The sequence below is a fragment of the Sinohyriopsis cumingii genome, chromosome 9 (genome assembly GCF_028554795.1).
Source record: "Sinohyriopsis cumingii isolate HCF-2022 chromosome 9, ASM2855479v2, whole genome shotgun sequence".
Lineage (NCBI taxonomy): Eukaryota > Metazoa > Mollusca > Bivalvia > Unionida > Unionidae > Sinohyriopsis > Sinohyriopsis cumingii.
Genome location: NC_142969.1, coordinates 57,004,134 through 57,019,821, shown reverse-complemented (window position 1 = coordinate 57,019,821; position 15,688 = coordinate 57,004,134). Strand labels below are relative to the sequence as shown.

The 15,688-nt window shown below is 35.6% G+C and overlaps 1 long non-coding RNA gene across 1 annotated transcript; it reads right to left on the bottom strand.

The window, feature by feature from the left end:
• Positions 1–11,299: 11,299 nt before the first annotated feature.
• Positions 11,300–13,891, bottom strand: LOC149791872 (uncharacterized). The gene is made up of 2 exons (XR_016423223.1): positions 13,069–13,891; positions 11,300–11,841 (listed from the first exon to the last, which is right to left on the bottom strand). It is a non-coding gene; the product is annotated as an uncharacterized LOC149791872 (long non-coding RNA).
• Between the last annotated feature and the right edge of the window lie 1,797 nt (positions 13,892–15,688).

The following is a 15,688-nucleotide window of genomic DNA, read 5'->3' as shown; positions in this document are numbered from 1 at the left end:
ACACTGAACTCCACTACAGAAAAGTTACGCATGAGATGGGTCAACCTTGTTGAATATCAATCTCGTCTTACCTACGAATAGCACTGATCACATCCAAATACTGTTTGAAGAACCCACTAACATATTCACATTTGACAACGATCAGTTAGTTATACAGTCCGAAAATACAAAGGTCAAGGACACCACCGAGAACGTTCCTAACCAGCTCTATAGCGAAGCTTTCAGACCCTACTAACATTGAAACGAAGTCAGATAATTCTTTATAGTGGCAAGCGTCGACAATACGAGATTGCCATCGTTGCAAAAAAAACCTGTATTTAACCGATATTAGAGGCGTAAAGCACCTTACAGAGACGTATGCTCTGTGACTGTACTTGCGCTTCAACAACGACAACTTCCATGGCGGCGAAAGAAAAGTCGAAAATGCCTGTGTGGAAGTAACCATTGTAATTGCAAATTAAGGCAAAAGCAGAGGATCTATTTTATATGTATGTCTAGATCACGACTGATGCACAAATACACATTCAAGATGGCAGGTTTATCCTTTGGGATGTTGTAAATGAAATACGTTACCGTTGCGAAAAATACTTCTTCCTCTCTGCGATTGTCTGTGGACACTCCGGCTGCGGCAAGGCCGTGATCTACAGCCTTGAATGCAATTATCGAGGCGCATTTCAAATCTTGTCATCCTTTGTCCTCTATCTGCTGAAACATGGCATAAGAAACAGAATGTTTGATTGGAACAGACTCCGAACGGTTCCTCGTTGGCCCCAATGATTATAACTAGATATGATTCTGTTATGATAACTTCGCTGGTGAACAGACCATACGTTGAATCGAGGAATACTTAGCTACAAAAGTCCTGACAGAAATGATATACCGTCAAGCTTGCCCTTTCGACCCATCATGCAGAGCAAAGCATTTAGGTGTTCACAAGAAAGTATAATTCGTCACTCAAGGATCATGGAGCAGGATAAATGGATCGTTTTTCAAAAAATGGACTGCCATAGCTTTGAGGACTGTCTTCTCGCGAACGAGCACACTTTGTGCAGCTACTTTATGAGTCAGAACACATTGCATAGATGTTATAGACTGATACGACAACTTTTTAGATGCAGTGCTAACAAATGTAACATAAAATTGGTATTGTATTAGCTAGCATCTATTAATATTAAGATATAAACGTTTTATGTGTATTATTAACAAGAAAAATTAAACAAGACACTTGAACCCACGTAGAGGGACGGTCGGTGGAGGTAATGATCCAAAGGACCAATAGAGAGCTAAGTGATTAAGTGTAGTGTTCGAGGCATCACTCGGACAACAACAATACGACGTGTAGGCGAGAAGTTCTAAAAAGAGAATAAGGATGCAGCGGACCATTACATAATGAGATGTTTCCATATTTATGGTGACAATGAAATCGACAAACTCTATGGCCACTTTAAGGCTCGTTTAAGAGTTGTGATGGCTGCGAAGTTGTGCGGCTATCGCTTTGATGTTGCTTCTCCCGTCGCCGAAAATCAGTCTAAAACTAGAAAGAAACAGTGAGCGAAATCCTTTTGTTAGGCATTCTTACAACGTCATTTTGTGAGATTTGAGACCGATATGGCGTGTACATGACACCGCTTACATCCGCGCTAACTATGTTGAATCACTTCCAATTCTGCAATCGTTGTCTATCGTAACAAACACAAGTGTAAATGGCATGGATGCAAATCATGTCACAAATCAGAAAGCCGATTTGACTGCTGCCAAGGTAACTCATGATTCCCTTATCAGTTCAGTGATTGGAAAAGACGACACGTGGTAAAGATTCGAAAATCGTGAGAGCACGACGATAAGGGCTGGTGTCTAGAAACCTAATTAGTGAGAAGATCTTTGCTCGGCTGCGCTATCCTAAATAAGCCACACAGACCGCCAAGCAAATATCTGGTGCCGGTAGTAATACTAGTGCAGAGCACGGCTACTGCCAAGGATAAAATCAGGCAGCAGAACAACTAACAATGGTTGGTAGAGCTATGGGTATGGAATCAGTCATTGTGCTTTTAAAAAAAAATCAAAAAGATTTTCCGAAGCCTATCATACGTGAAACTCATGTCACCAGATGCAGCAGTCCAGATGAAGTGCAATAATTATCTAAGTTAACATAAGTCTTGACTTTGGCAAGCAATGTGTCTATTTCTTCTACAACATCAATCTGGTTTTGGGAAGGACTTTGTTATTCCTAAGGACAAAACAATATTCAACGAGGCAATCTCAGAACTTGAATTTTCTCATGATGATACGTGAATGTCAGTTGTTGATGTGATTGCTGCGTTTGTAAAACAATAAGGCTGATTAAATACCATCCAGACAGATATATTAAAGTAGAAACTCCTTTCTGACATTTCCAGGAATGGCAGCCGTATCAATAATGGTCTGCAGCAAAGTGGTTAATGCGCTAGTCACCTCTACGATAAACTATTTTTATCAATAAAAATCAAAGACGCTGAAAATGAGCTCTTATCAAGCATTAGAACAATCCAGGCCTGTCAGCCAAGAACACGCTGGGACACTGATAAAGTCATGTGCCGGTACTACTTGACCACTCTTAAAATAATCCATTCGATAGAAAGAACGGAAACAAACAGATCGCAAACTGGTCTGTTTGCTATTGAAATTACTGTTATAGCCCTTGCTGTCTGCAAGTCCTGCGAGTAAACTACACAGCCTATTTAATAGTATGGTGCTTAGGTGGATGCAATCCAACTGACCACCAAAGCTCGCTGTTTTTTTTAAAATCCTTAACGATTTGTGTTATGGCGCAATGACACACACTGTTTATGAGAAACGGGTCTGTCACAAAGCGGGACCGAACTTTTGATACTATTTTAGAAAATGGCCTAGCCGTTTCCAAATCGTGAAGTAGCTATTTATTTCCCGGTCCTTTTCGATATTTATAACTCTTAAAACAGCCTCTGAACTCTCTCGGACACCTAACCAGTCCACTTCGTCCATAGTGACCAACAGTTCGATAACAATTTTGTCATCACTATTGATAACAATGGTGCACAGCTAGTGTTATTATGCTGAAAGTGTAGGGTGTTAGTTTTTATGAAAACCTACTGTTGAAGGTTTCGATATTTATGTAGCAACCACTTTCATTAATGAAATCCCTAACATTGATGATGCTTATCTGAATTTATTACAAAAAATGACCTTCTATCTTAATTCCAGGATTGGGTGTTTGCAGTAGACATTCAGGTGAATTAGATTGAAATAATTTAAGCAATTCTTAGAGAGCACCAAACCGTCTATCCAAAAAAGATTAAGATTCCTTCTTATGTTCCGAACAAAGTCTGTTCCGCCAACAAAGCACAAAGATAAATAAAATCAACATTTAGAGCTGAGAGTTGTAACTGACTTTTCCATTTAGAATTTACAGGCAATATTCTCTTAGGCCATGTAAGTTTTGAAGTACGTGTACATTTATTAGCATTTATCATCTATAAATCTCCATCATAATACCATGGTATTAAAGTTTTCGCTTTATTTTTGTTTTTTGCGATATTCCATAGAAGCTTGTAAAAGTGCATATTAAGTTCATTATGAACATGTTCCAAGGGATTTGGTAATTTTAGTATTTTCAATATTTAATGAACAGTTTTGGTGACCTTACAACTTTTGCAACATTTACGTAACACCTTCATTCTCTATTCTGTTTTGTAATGATACATCTATTGACCGCTGTCGAAAGTTATCCGATTGTGATATTCGTCTCATCTTCTCTTCCCTATTCATCGAACGGTGCATTTATGATTACTGTGCGCATGTCAGTGTTCTGGGGTACTTGTATTGGTTGTACGACATAAAGTCCGGTCAGATACCTCGTTTGCGTATCTTCGACTGTGGAGCCTTAATAGATAGCGGCAACAGGGGGTACTCAACTATCAGATTGTTTCTCCAGCCTAGATAGAGTAACGAGTTTCTATCAGTTTTACTAGTTACAAGTCAAAATTGATCGAAGTTACCATTTTAAGAATTTTAACTAAATCTCTATGAATTGTTTTGTAGAAAAATAATTGAAAATTGTTTATACATACAGCTGTGCTGTTTAGTTTACTAAGTTGTTTTCTTTCCCAAGTTTTACTGTATTAAAGTTTTGTATCCCATAATATTGACTATAGGGTTATTTAACAAATTATAATCCTTTCAATGTCCAGTCAATTCACTCTTTTATGCCACATGCTGTCTGGCGTCTCGAATTCTAGAGTAACAGAGTGAAATAGATTCAGAATAACCAGAACTAACCAAAATATCAGGGTATAGCCATTTATGTAAGCGAGAGTGATGTCATCATTACGCAAATGGGGTATATCTTCGAAGTCATCACAGGAACAGGTGTTTCTTTAACGATTTTGGTTGGACAGCGTACACTGCGTAACGTAGACAAGAAAATAAACGTAGTAATTCGAGTAGATCCTCCAAGCCCGAACGAACTGTCCTCATTGGAGTGATATCTAACCACAAATGATGAGGCTATGCTCACTCAGTATCCCAGCGTACTGGACAATGTATCGCTACTAATTTAACTAAGATGTAATTCGAATGGGCATAAGTCCTGATCCGATCCCTTGAGTTTCACAAGGGTCTATTCTGGAACTGAAAAACATGGGGATGGGGTGGACGAATATTTGCCCTTCATTTGAAAACAATTTTGAATTTTCCAACAATAGAAGGATTAAAGGAATAATAATGGTACATCTTTCGTATATGAATCTTGATTTCAGGAATAGACTGGATTTTTCAGCGTGAATTTGTATTGTTTGTTAGTTGTTTCCTCCATTATTATATGTTATGCATAATTATATTTTGACCTAACCGTGTCCAAAATCAAGTCCATGTTGTACCTGACCAGTAACATTGATTTTGTAAGCAACATAATACATAGCTAGTATTTTCCCATGAACATGGATTAAGGGTTCAGATCATTATTGATGTAAAGGTGTATATCAAAATATAAATCAAGGATACTGGTATTCCTCCATGGAAATACTTAGTGTACCTGATGATTGCCATGTTCTTAATTATAATTTTAGTAACATATTTTATCTTGCTGACAGATTTAAATTTCTCGAAATGAACTTTTGACTCTCATTCTGGTTCAACTATTATGTTTTAGTTTTATATATAATCCTGTATACTTGAGAAATTACTCATTCTTGCATTTAGCATTTGAGGCAGAATCAGTCTTATTGTTGTGTTCCGTATTTTATTCGGATGTCATTGTCCATTAAAGTTATTATTCGCTGGAATTACAAAGTGCTCATCAATACTATTCTTGGACTGGAACATTAATTTGAAATATTAGAGAATTCAAACAAATATATTTGTGATTTATATTATTGCATACATCTAAAGACTGTTAGTAGATCGTCACACTAAAGGCCACTTTCACGTTAGCATATTCGAGACTACAGGCACTTCAATACATCCAGTATTGGGATTTAATTTGAATACCACCTGGATTTAATTATAACTTTATTAATTAGGACTTGTGATAGCACTTCTTGGACTATTTGGAATTTAATTCACAATGCAGTAAATTTTTACTTTTGTATTCTAGTGAAATAAATTCTTTGTTGCATTTTACAAAATCTATTGGCTTTCGCTCTTTACTGTGACTTAATTTAAGATCATGGAGTCATAACAGTGTTGAATCAGTGTAAATAACACCAGATTGAGATTTTTGTTATCATGTTACAAACGCTTCATTTTCATTGTTTCTTATTCAGTGGCTTAGCTAGGCGCTGTGAGACGTACCATTTTGTAAGGGACACACACACACACACACACACACACATATATATATATATATATATATATATATATATATATATATATATATATATATATATATATATATATATATATATATGAGAGATATTGAACAATGTTGTTGTTGTTTTAACGCCATTTTTAGCACATGACAGGCTATACATGGCGACAAGACCAACAGGTGGAGGAAGCACCCTGGGAAGAGTCATCGACCCACTTGAAGCTATTTGCAGGCTTTCTCACATAACCACGTTGGCTGAACCCGAGACTCCAACCCACGTGGAAAGTGGTGAGATGACCCCTGTGCCAAATTTTTTTTTGTTGTTATTGTAGGGTTTAACACCATTTTTTCAGCATAAGATGGCGGCCAGTATAAATGGTGGAGGAAGAACCCGGGAAAACCCCAGAAAAAACCACCTACTCACGAGACGCTAATGACAAGCTTTCTCACCTACCCACATTAGGCGAACCTGAGATTCGAACCCACGCAGACAGAGGTTAGATAGCAATGATCCGAAACGGTGAGCGCCTAAGACTACTCGGCCACCCCGCCAAATTTGTACAAATTATAGTGCCGGGTTTTGATGGTTATTATTGACATATTTCTGTAGGAAGTAAGTGCGAAAAGCACTAATTACACTAGTGCGTATTAAGCATGCTATATATATATATATATATATATATATATATATATATATATATATATATATATATTGAATCTGACAGAAGAAACACAGAGAAAAAAAAAACGCTTTTTATGCATATTATACTAGGTAATTTTATTTTAAAAGATTATGTTAAATGGATATATATATATATATATATATATATATATATATATATATATATATATATATATATATATACATTTAACATACCTTTTCATGTTTAACATTTATATGACGTTGATATTGGTGTAATGTTACGCAATCAACAAAGTTTATTCCTTAGGGAAATAAAAAAAAAATGTGTGTGTGTGAGAGAGAGAGAGAGAGGAGTATTGACGAGATTTTTTTTCTTCTCTGAGCCCCTCGTAGCAACTAATGCACATACCTTTGGACATTATATTTTTCAACAAAGTTTATTCCTTAGGGAAATAAAAAAAAATGTATGTGCGTGAGAGAGAGAGAGAGAGGAGTATTGACAAGATTTTTCCTTCTCTGAGCCCCTCGTAGCAACTAATGCGCATACCTTTGAAAATTATATTTATAGGTAACAAGTTACATGGACTTCAACAAGTGCAACATGCACTTACAAACTCAAACACGGATAATTCTATCGGAACCTAATTTGTTTCTGTTCTTATGGTAACAGTTTTATGTATTATGAAATTCGGTAGAATGAAGCAGTTATGAGTTAAATACTAGCAAAATAAGATGCTGTAATTATTTTCTATGACTTTAGTCATGCGTAAAGTGTGTCATTCTTCTAAACTAAAGTCAGGAAGTTAACGAAATTACGTATAACATTTACTTTCATATATCAAAACATTTCAATTGAAATAAAATAAGTTTAATTCTGACGTGATGGAAACGGGCGCTATATCTACATAAATATCTGTATGACAGTGAAGGAATTAGGAAAACGGTAGAGTGCAGCTCACTGCCATCGAGGTATGTAACATCGCGTTTTTCCTTTTTATTCGAAAAATCCACCGTAGTAGACGTCTTTCTCACGATTAAAACAGTAAAATAACACTAAACATTGTTTTATCGTCGGATAACTGTACTGTGTAACTTGGCGAGACTAACAAAGGGGGATTTGAAACACCGTTCCCAGTCCACCCGATACCATCCATTCCCTTTTGTCATGTAAATTAAATAAGTGAAGGGGCTCAGAGAGGATTGTTTTTGATGTACGTCATTGTTAAACCACTGTTCATGAAATTCGTCATTAACATAACACAACGTTATCCTTGTATTCATAAAAGATATGAGACTGCATAAGCATCATTTTGTGAGAAAATATAATTAAAAGATGAATTTACAAATAAAAATTTGCACCGTGCCTTTTTGTAAACCACTGTATAGAAAGGTATATACGCTTGATACGGTGCCAGACAGCTGCATGCATGTTTACTTACCTCGCTTACAGAACATACACCTGAGACATTAGCATCAGTTTTGCTAGCTATTATATGTAAACGATACCTCGCCCTCAAATGTTTGGCACACCGTTGTATTAAAAATCTCTATGTTGAGTTTCGTAAATATAAAATCAAATACATTTTTAAAAAGTTTACAACCTTTAGAAAAGTTAAATATTGAGGTGGAGAGAGATAAATACAGTACGATTTCATAATTACTTTGAATACATAATGCTATTTGTCTAAAAAGAGGCATTCATGAGGTTGAAAGAAATTACTTACGATATATATCATCCAGATAAAACTTTAAAATAAAAGATCTAATCACAAAGTAATAGAAATGCCATATCTCTCATTCTGAGTTAGGGAAGGGCGAAGGCGCGGTATATGTTGAAAGAATTAATGGTGCATTGGATGATGCATATATAAATGTTTAAGTTTTCAATGTGTTTTCTTCTTTTCCAGAGTGCGCTGGAAAAATATTGATCTATGACTTACATGTGGGATTTTGAAATTATGACATAAGATTCCAAATATTTATTTAAACAGGTCAAACATTACTAAACAGTAATTCATTGTTTTTTATTATGATATAGAATTGTTTATCTTTTTAAAAGAAGTAAATATACGGACTTTGAGAATCAGAATTAGTGAATGCTTTCTCCTTTAAATGAGTAGCGACAACTATGTAAATCAAATAAATGACAAAGCGCCCCTCCCTTATTTTTATCCATTTATATTCCTTATTCTAGTTGTAAGTAATAACTTTTGTCTTACAAGTGCATTGATTTACCAATAATAGGTGTTAATACATTGCATAAACATATGGGTTTAGAGGCCTGGTTATATCTTCCAAAATTTTGCAACAAAATATCCATAGGATAAAGAACTGCATTGTTAATTTTCCATCATAAAATGAAATCCAAAATTTTCTGTTTCAAGTACACCGTTAGCACCTCCAATCTCGTCGACAGAGAAAACTTTAGAACTGAGATTTTCCACATTTTACTTATATGTTTTATAGTTGAGTGAAATCAATTAATACTTCATCATTTCATTTCCGGTCATGCTCTTTATGTAAAAGTGAAGCATTCTAAATGCATCCAGATCAACCAAGGTAAATATGTCAGCTTGTTAAACCAGAAACTTTAATTAAACATGCACCAATCCTTTAGAATAATATAGCTTTCTGGGGGATTATTACAGTCTATTGGTACCAGCAAGTGTTAGGCCTGAATTCATTTGGCGGTACGTTAATTGGTATTTAGGCTGATCACTTTTTTTGTGTGAATTTCTAAGATAAGCAGCAATACACTTTTCAATGTGCTGCAAATATCTACAGGTACATTTTACTGACATATCTTGCACACTGTTTTTAAAGTGTTAAAAAGTTTATTATTAATTTCTAACCTCTCATTTAACTATATGTAGAAATAAAATTCACCAAGTCATTCTCGAATAATTTTCAATATAAGTATACCTTTATATACCATGTTTATATTGAATTGAAAGAGTAGTACTATTTACAAAATGTATGCCACAAATAAAATGTCCTTTGGCCCTAATCCATCTTATCCTTTAATAGTGCAACGGGAACCTAACAAGAGGGAATGATATTGGATGAAGTAGCCAAAAATCGAGTAAATACAGTAGTGCATGAATGATATTTTACGAACTAGATTGGCAGGCTAGTAAATACAATAGAATGCCATGGCATGTTAGTCTTGGCTGGCATAAAGACGTTCTGACCTGATGAGTGTGTGCCATTTATAAAATATAGTCTTTTGTTTCAAAGTGAGATGATATATTTTAGTTGTAGTAAGGGTGTAATATTACAAAATATCTTTATGCTATTTGTGTGATAAAGGATGAATGATATAATGATTGTACTTTACATGTAGCATACGAATATTATGGAGAGTAAACATTCGTGTTTATCATCAGTAGAGGGGCAGCCTAAGCAGTGGCGTCACTCGGGTTGGTATCACCCAGTGCGGTAGCTCATGGTGTCACCCCCATGGTCCTCCTTCCGTAACAGACCATACAGAATCCTTAGTAATGTCATTTTGGTGTCACCCCCTCTGATGGTGTCACCCGGTGCGGTCCGCATCCCCCTAGCGACGCCACTGCTGTGCCTGCTAGTCATGTATTTAACTATGATCGGTCGTCCGACTAGACCGAGCAGTGTGTGCTCTGTAAAATTTGCAATTTTTCATTTTGGTGTCACCCCTCTGAGACGGTGTCACCCGGTGCGGTCCGCACCCCCCGTACCCACCTAGCGACGCCACTGAGCCTAAGGAGAATAATCTCACCCATGCCACATACAAGTATAGGTCGTATACGACTCACAGTACTAACGGTATCTCAAAATGGGAACCTGTCTGGAAATTTTTGAAGATAAAATAGAGTCTATATGGGTTTGGCTTGCAAGGATTGGTTGATAATGAAAGTTAGATTTTAATAACAATAATATTTTGAGAGTTTTTTTTTCTCGTTGTAACTGAATATAAAGACATTATTTTATTGATGGAATTCAGTCCTTTAACAGACTTGAATTTGAAACACTCGTTACTGACATTTTCATCTGACTCTTTGGTGCAGAATTAAAAGCGCATGATTCAAATACAAGTAGGTCCAGAAAATGCCGCCGTTCATATGGAAGCTGTCATCCAGGATGCATATACCTTGATAAAGATATGTTTGATCATGAACACTTTGAAATTTAAAGTCATTGAATTTTTATATCATGGTGTTTGCATAGGGTATTATGGGAACTCGGCTAGTACCGTGTGTCCTATACGAGTATTTTACCACGTGTCGATGTCAATATTATTATAAACACAAGGTTATATTGTCCAACTTTAAGGACAGCACATTTTATTATTTTTTCTATGTCACGAGTATGTAAAAATTATTGATTATTGTAGAAGACTTCAGAGACCTGGCCTACACGTGAAATACATTATACTGATTTGTTCATAATTAACATGTGTTCTGTTTACATGTCTTGGGACACGATGTGTTTTGTTGTTAAAGATTTATCTCCCATTAACTATACCAGCAAAAATCAACACGGATATGATTACTCACAACCAAATCCATCCATCGATCCATCCGTGTTTCGAAACGCTAATATTGGTATTATTATTATTATTATTCACTCAAGTAGAAAGAGTGATAACTAGAAATAAAACTTTTGATAGTAGAAGATAGATGCAGAAAGTCACTTATTATTTCACACACACACACACACACACACACACACACACACACACACATATAATGTCATAAGGAAACTAATATTCAGAATTGAAATGTTCCCTCAAACTCCACAAGCAAGAATTATTAAGTTCGTTCCGGACATAATTTTCTGAAAGCATGAAACAGTCGTGATTATAAATGAATTATTTTATTTTTCTAGTACGATGCGGATCAGATGAATCACAATCCTGGAACAATGTGTGCCTATCTGACTTAGCAAATTCTTTGCTAGATGCTTCAGGATTTAAAGACTAACTTTTCCATCTGGCATTCACGCTTACTGAAACTTTTGGATGCATTAATAGCTTAGTAACTCGTTTCTGTCATGTACACATACTAAAACTCGTTGGATGCAATAATATAATAGTAACTCATTTCTGTAATGTACACGTAACAAAACTCGTTGGATGCATTAAAATCATAGTAACTCGTTTCTATGATGTACGCTTACCAAAGATCATCAGATGCATTAATAGCACAGTAATTCATTTCTGTCAAGTACATTTAATAAAACTCACTGGATGCCTTAACTTTTACCTTTCGTTCATATATATACACATGTCGTGTTTGTTTGTCACAATAAACCTATTGAGCTCCACCCTGTGTCGTCTGCTGTCATCTCTGTCAACACTGTTTCCATTCTCTCCCTCTGGCAAAAATCAAACCCTGCAACTCTGTGGAAAAAAGAAAACAATGACATCAGATAAGGAGCAAGATGATGAAGTAACATTTAATCTACTAAACTGTGAGTTAATTGGAGAGTTAGATAGAGACATGGTTGAGACATTTGTAAATGAAAATGATCATTGTGTTAGGGAAGAAAGATTTGTACACCATGGGGCGGATGATATGCTGAAATTTATAGAGAGTAAGCAGAATGTAAACACTTAAAAAAGACACTTTTCGATGTAAGGATAATGACAGAATTCTTGCAGTCAAAAATGATTTCTCAGAAATTTACACGAGATACACCCATCTGAATTGGATCAGCAACTGGCTGGTTTTGTACTAAGTGTTAGGAGAAAACATGGATCTGAGTTTGAACCGAACATCTTAAGAAGCATCATCAGCTCCATTGATCGGCACCTAAAAATCAAGAAATATGCAAGTACAATCATGAGAGGAACACACACAAATTTTGCTTTAACAAGGGAAGCTCTTCAAGCTAAGAAAAATATTTAAAATCTACAGGAAAAGGAAATAAACCCAATTGGAGTCAACCGATCACAGACGAGAAAATAAATGCCTCATATAGCAAAAAACTAATGGGGATGGAAACACCTGAAGCCATTGTTGACACATTCTGGTTTAAGAACCCTGTACATTTTGGTTCGAGGGGAGTGACTGAACATTACAATCTGAAATAGGGGGTGTTACACTAAAGTAAGATGTGAATGGCCTCGAGTATCTTGAAATCAATGAAAGGCAGACAAAAACAAGAACAGAAGACAATGTCAAGGATATCAGGGGTATTAATCCTAAGATGTATGAAAACAAAAACAACAAAGAGAGAGATCCACTTGCTATCTATAAACACAGAATGCTGAGCTAAGACCAGCAGATTTTTGTGAACGCGAAGATCCTTTCTATATTGTGCCCAACACATTTCCAGTCTCAGCGACAAACCCAAAATGGTTTAGGAAACAAGTTGTTGGAATTGACAAACTTGGATGCATCATGAAAAAAAAATTAAAGAAAAGGCAAACATTACAGAAAGAAAGAAATTAACCAACACTAGAAGCCGAAAGTACCTAATTCCGAATTTAAGAGACAAAAAAAAAAACATTCCCCCAAATGATATCATGCAAATTTCAGGCCACAAAAATGTACAGTCTATAAACAGCTACTCAAACAATAGTGACAAACAACAACAACAACAACAACAGACGTACTCCAATTACCTGAGCAACACCGACCATCCAAGTAATGATGATGCCAACCTTCACTCCCACAACAAAAAAGTTTGAACTGCACACAAACAGACTGAAGTATATCAAGTTCCCAAACGTGTAATATCCAACGGAATCGGATTATCAGCAACCCATTCTACGGTTCAAACATCACCGTACAAAATATGTTTGTATGAACCTCCCGCTAAACCACAGGTGCTCGACGCGTGCTTGATGTTGAGACCCCTTCCCCAATAATCTGAAGAGGAAAAAATCATACAGAGTGACAAAAATGCCTTAGATTACCCCCATGACCCGTTCTGACAGAGGGTTCTCTCTATCATAATATATAAGAGATAAGGTACGTAACTTCCAAATACTTCGTTCCATCCATGACCTTCGATTTCCTTCTGCTATTTCCGTCTTTAAAGGCACACGTCCATACTATATGGCTTGTTTTACTCCTGAAATATTGTTCTAGTCATCAAGCCATCATTGACTTTTCTGCGTTGCAACACGCTATACAAATCCGTTATTTGGATAGTATGACATAGCACCTAAACAAAATCAACATGTGCTATGTCTTACATGTAGGACTATTGATATAGAGGCAAATGGCCGCCTTTTTATGAGAACGAACGCTGCAAATTCAATGTTTGCATGCACGTTATCAAAAAAAAAAAAAAATTGAATGTTAACTATCAGCCTTGTGTCTGCATTTCATTTAATATTGCTAAAAGAAACATACAGCAGTTAATATGAATGAAGTGTACAGGAAATTATCATTCACTACATAACTTGTTCGAGCGTACACTCATGCGAGAGGTTGTGAAGAGTTCACTCCCCTAATGAGCAATGTTTATGGCTGTCAGTTTTATCTCTTATATAAAACGAAACTTTGTATGTGGTATAAATAAAATATATGTATAATATGTACGCTGTATCAATGATATACCACTCTTTGATATATATATATATATATATATATATATATATATATATATATATATATATATATATATATATATATATATATAGGTTACTGCACTGTATGGGAAAATATGTATATACTGCACGACCTTGACATATGTAATCTGATTACAGCAGCACTTCCCTTCCATATCCAGTAAAAAGAATTTTTGACAACAGTAAATATTTTCCAGTATAGATATATATATGAACTGACCGAGGAGGAAATATATGATAACATTCCGAGACATATACATACTCAAAGTCTCAAAGTCCTAAAGATGGAATAGTTCAGTATGAACTGGCACAACGTGAAGATTGTGATGTTTGGGATACAAATGTATCCATTAGAAGACTCACACAGCAATGGAACTGTAAACTGGTCTACAACTACCATGATTTCATTACTAAAGATGTCTATACAGACAATGGACTTGATGGTCAAAATGATCTAATTTATATTTCATATGACGGAGTAGAGTGACTGGTTAAAACATAAATTAGGTCATCAGAATTGTGAACAGTTACAGTGATGTCACTTTCAGAAGACAAAAATCAGAAACTCACAATACAGTCAAAACTTTGTCAGCAAAAGTAAACAGTTCCAATATTATAGACATTCAAGGACAAATCAAACATGTAATCTGTCCAGTGAAATAAACAAGTATGTTGCTGACTTATGTCATATGGGAAAGGAATTTATTTGCTGGGTATGTTCTGAGGTAGGACACAAGAGTCAAAACTCATAACTCTTTTCAATGTGTGTGTGTGTGTGTGTCCATCAAAATGAGATTTGGATTTTTAACGTAGCATAAACATTGTTTCAGTCGTATCACTACTATGTCTGCAGTGTGACAGTTTATATTGACGTCTAGAACTAGGGCATCATGCTGCATCATCGTTTCCCACCCAGTCACATTATCCTGATACCAGGTCTAACAGCGAGGCAGCTATTAGTACCATTTTTATAAGTTGTTTCCATCAGTGGTACAAATAGCTTTATCCCAGACTTTTGTCAACTGATAAATTCCAGATCGGACTTATATAAACTAATTCAGCATCTTAACCTCCCTATTCAGTGAATGGAACAAAGCTACGTGTAGATGTAATTACTCCTCTAGTAATGAAGATGAAAACACAACCAGCGTTTATACCAGGAATGTGCAGACTGGAGATAATAGATTAAACAGGACTAAAACTGAACGATGCGTGAGAATGGGTCCACAAATAGCAAACATAATGAAAATGACATCAATACAAAAAATGAAAAAATATTTAGAAACAAAACAATGTAAATCTCCGTAGAAATAGTTTTGTCTCCTTGAGTGCCCAAAATTGTCACTGGAATCCTGTTCATGTTACAGTTATAACTTTATGAATTTGAGGAAAAGCTGTTAATATGTCATTTTCAAGCATCAGAGGGAAAATAGATCTGACTCATGTTAACTTCTCCAGATAACAATGTACATTTGCTTGGCATATCTAAAACAAAACTGACTGAAAGTCAAACTGATAATTGTCTCTGCATTGATGGACATGACATACCTGATTGCAGACAGGAAGGCAGGAGGTGGGGGGCTCCTAGCATAAATGGTACTGTTTACAAAGGAAGGACGGAATTTAAATCTGAAAATGATGAATCAATATGGATTCCTAAATGAAC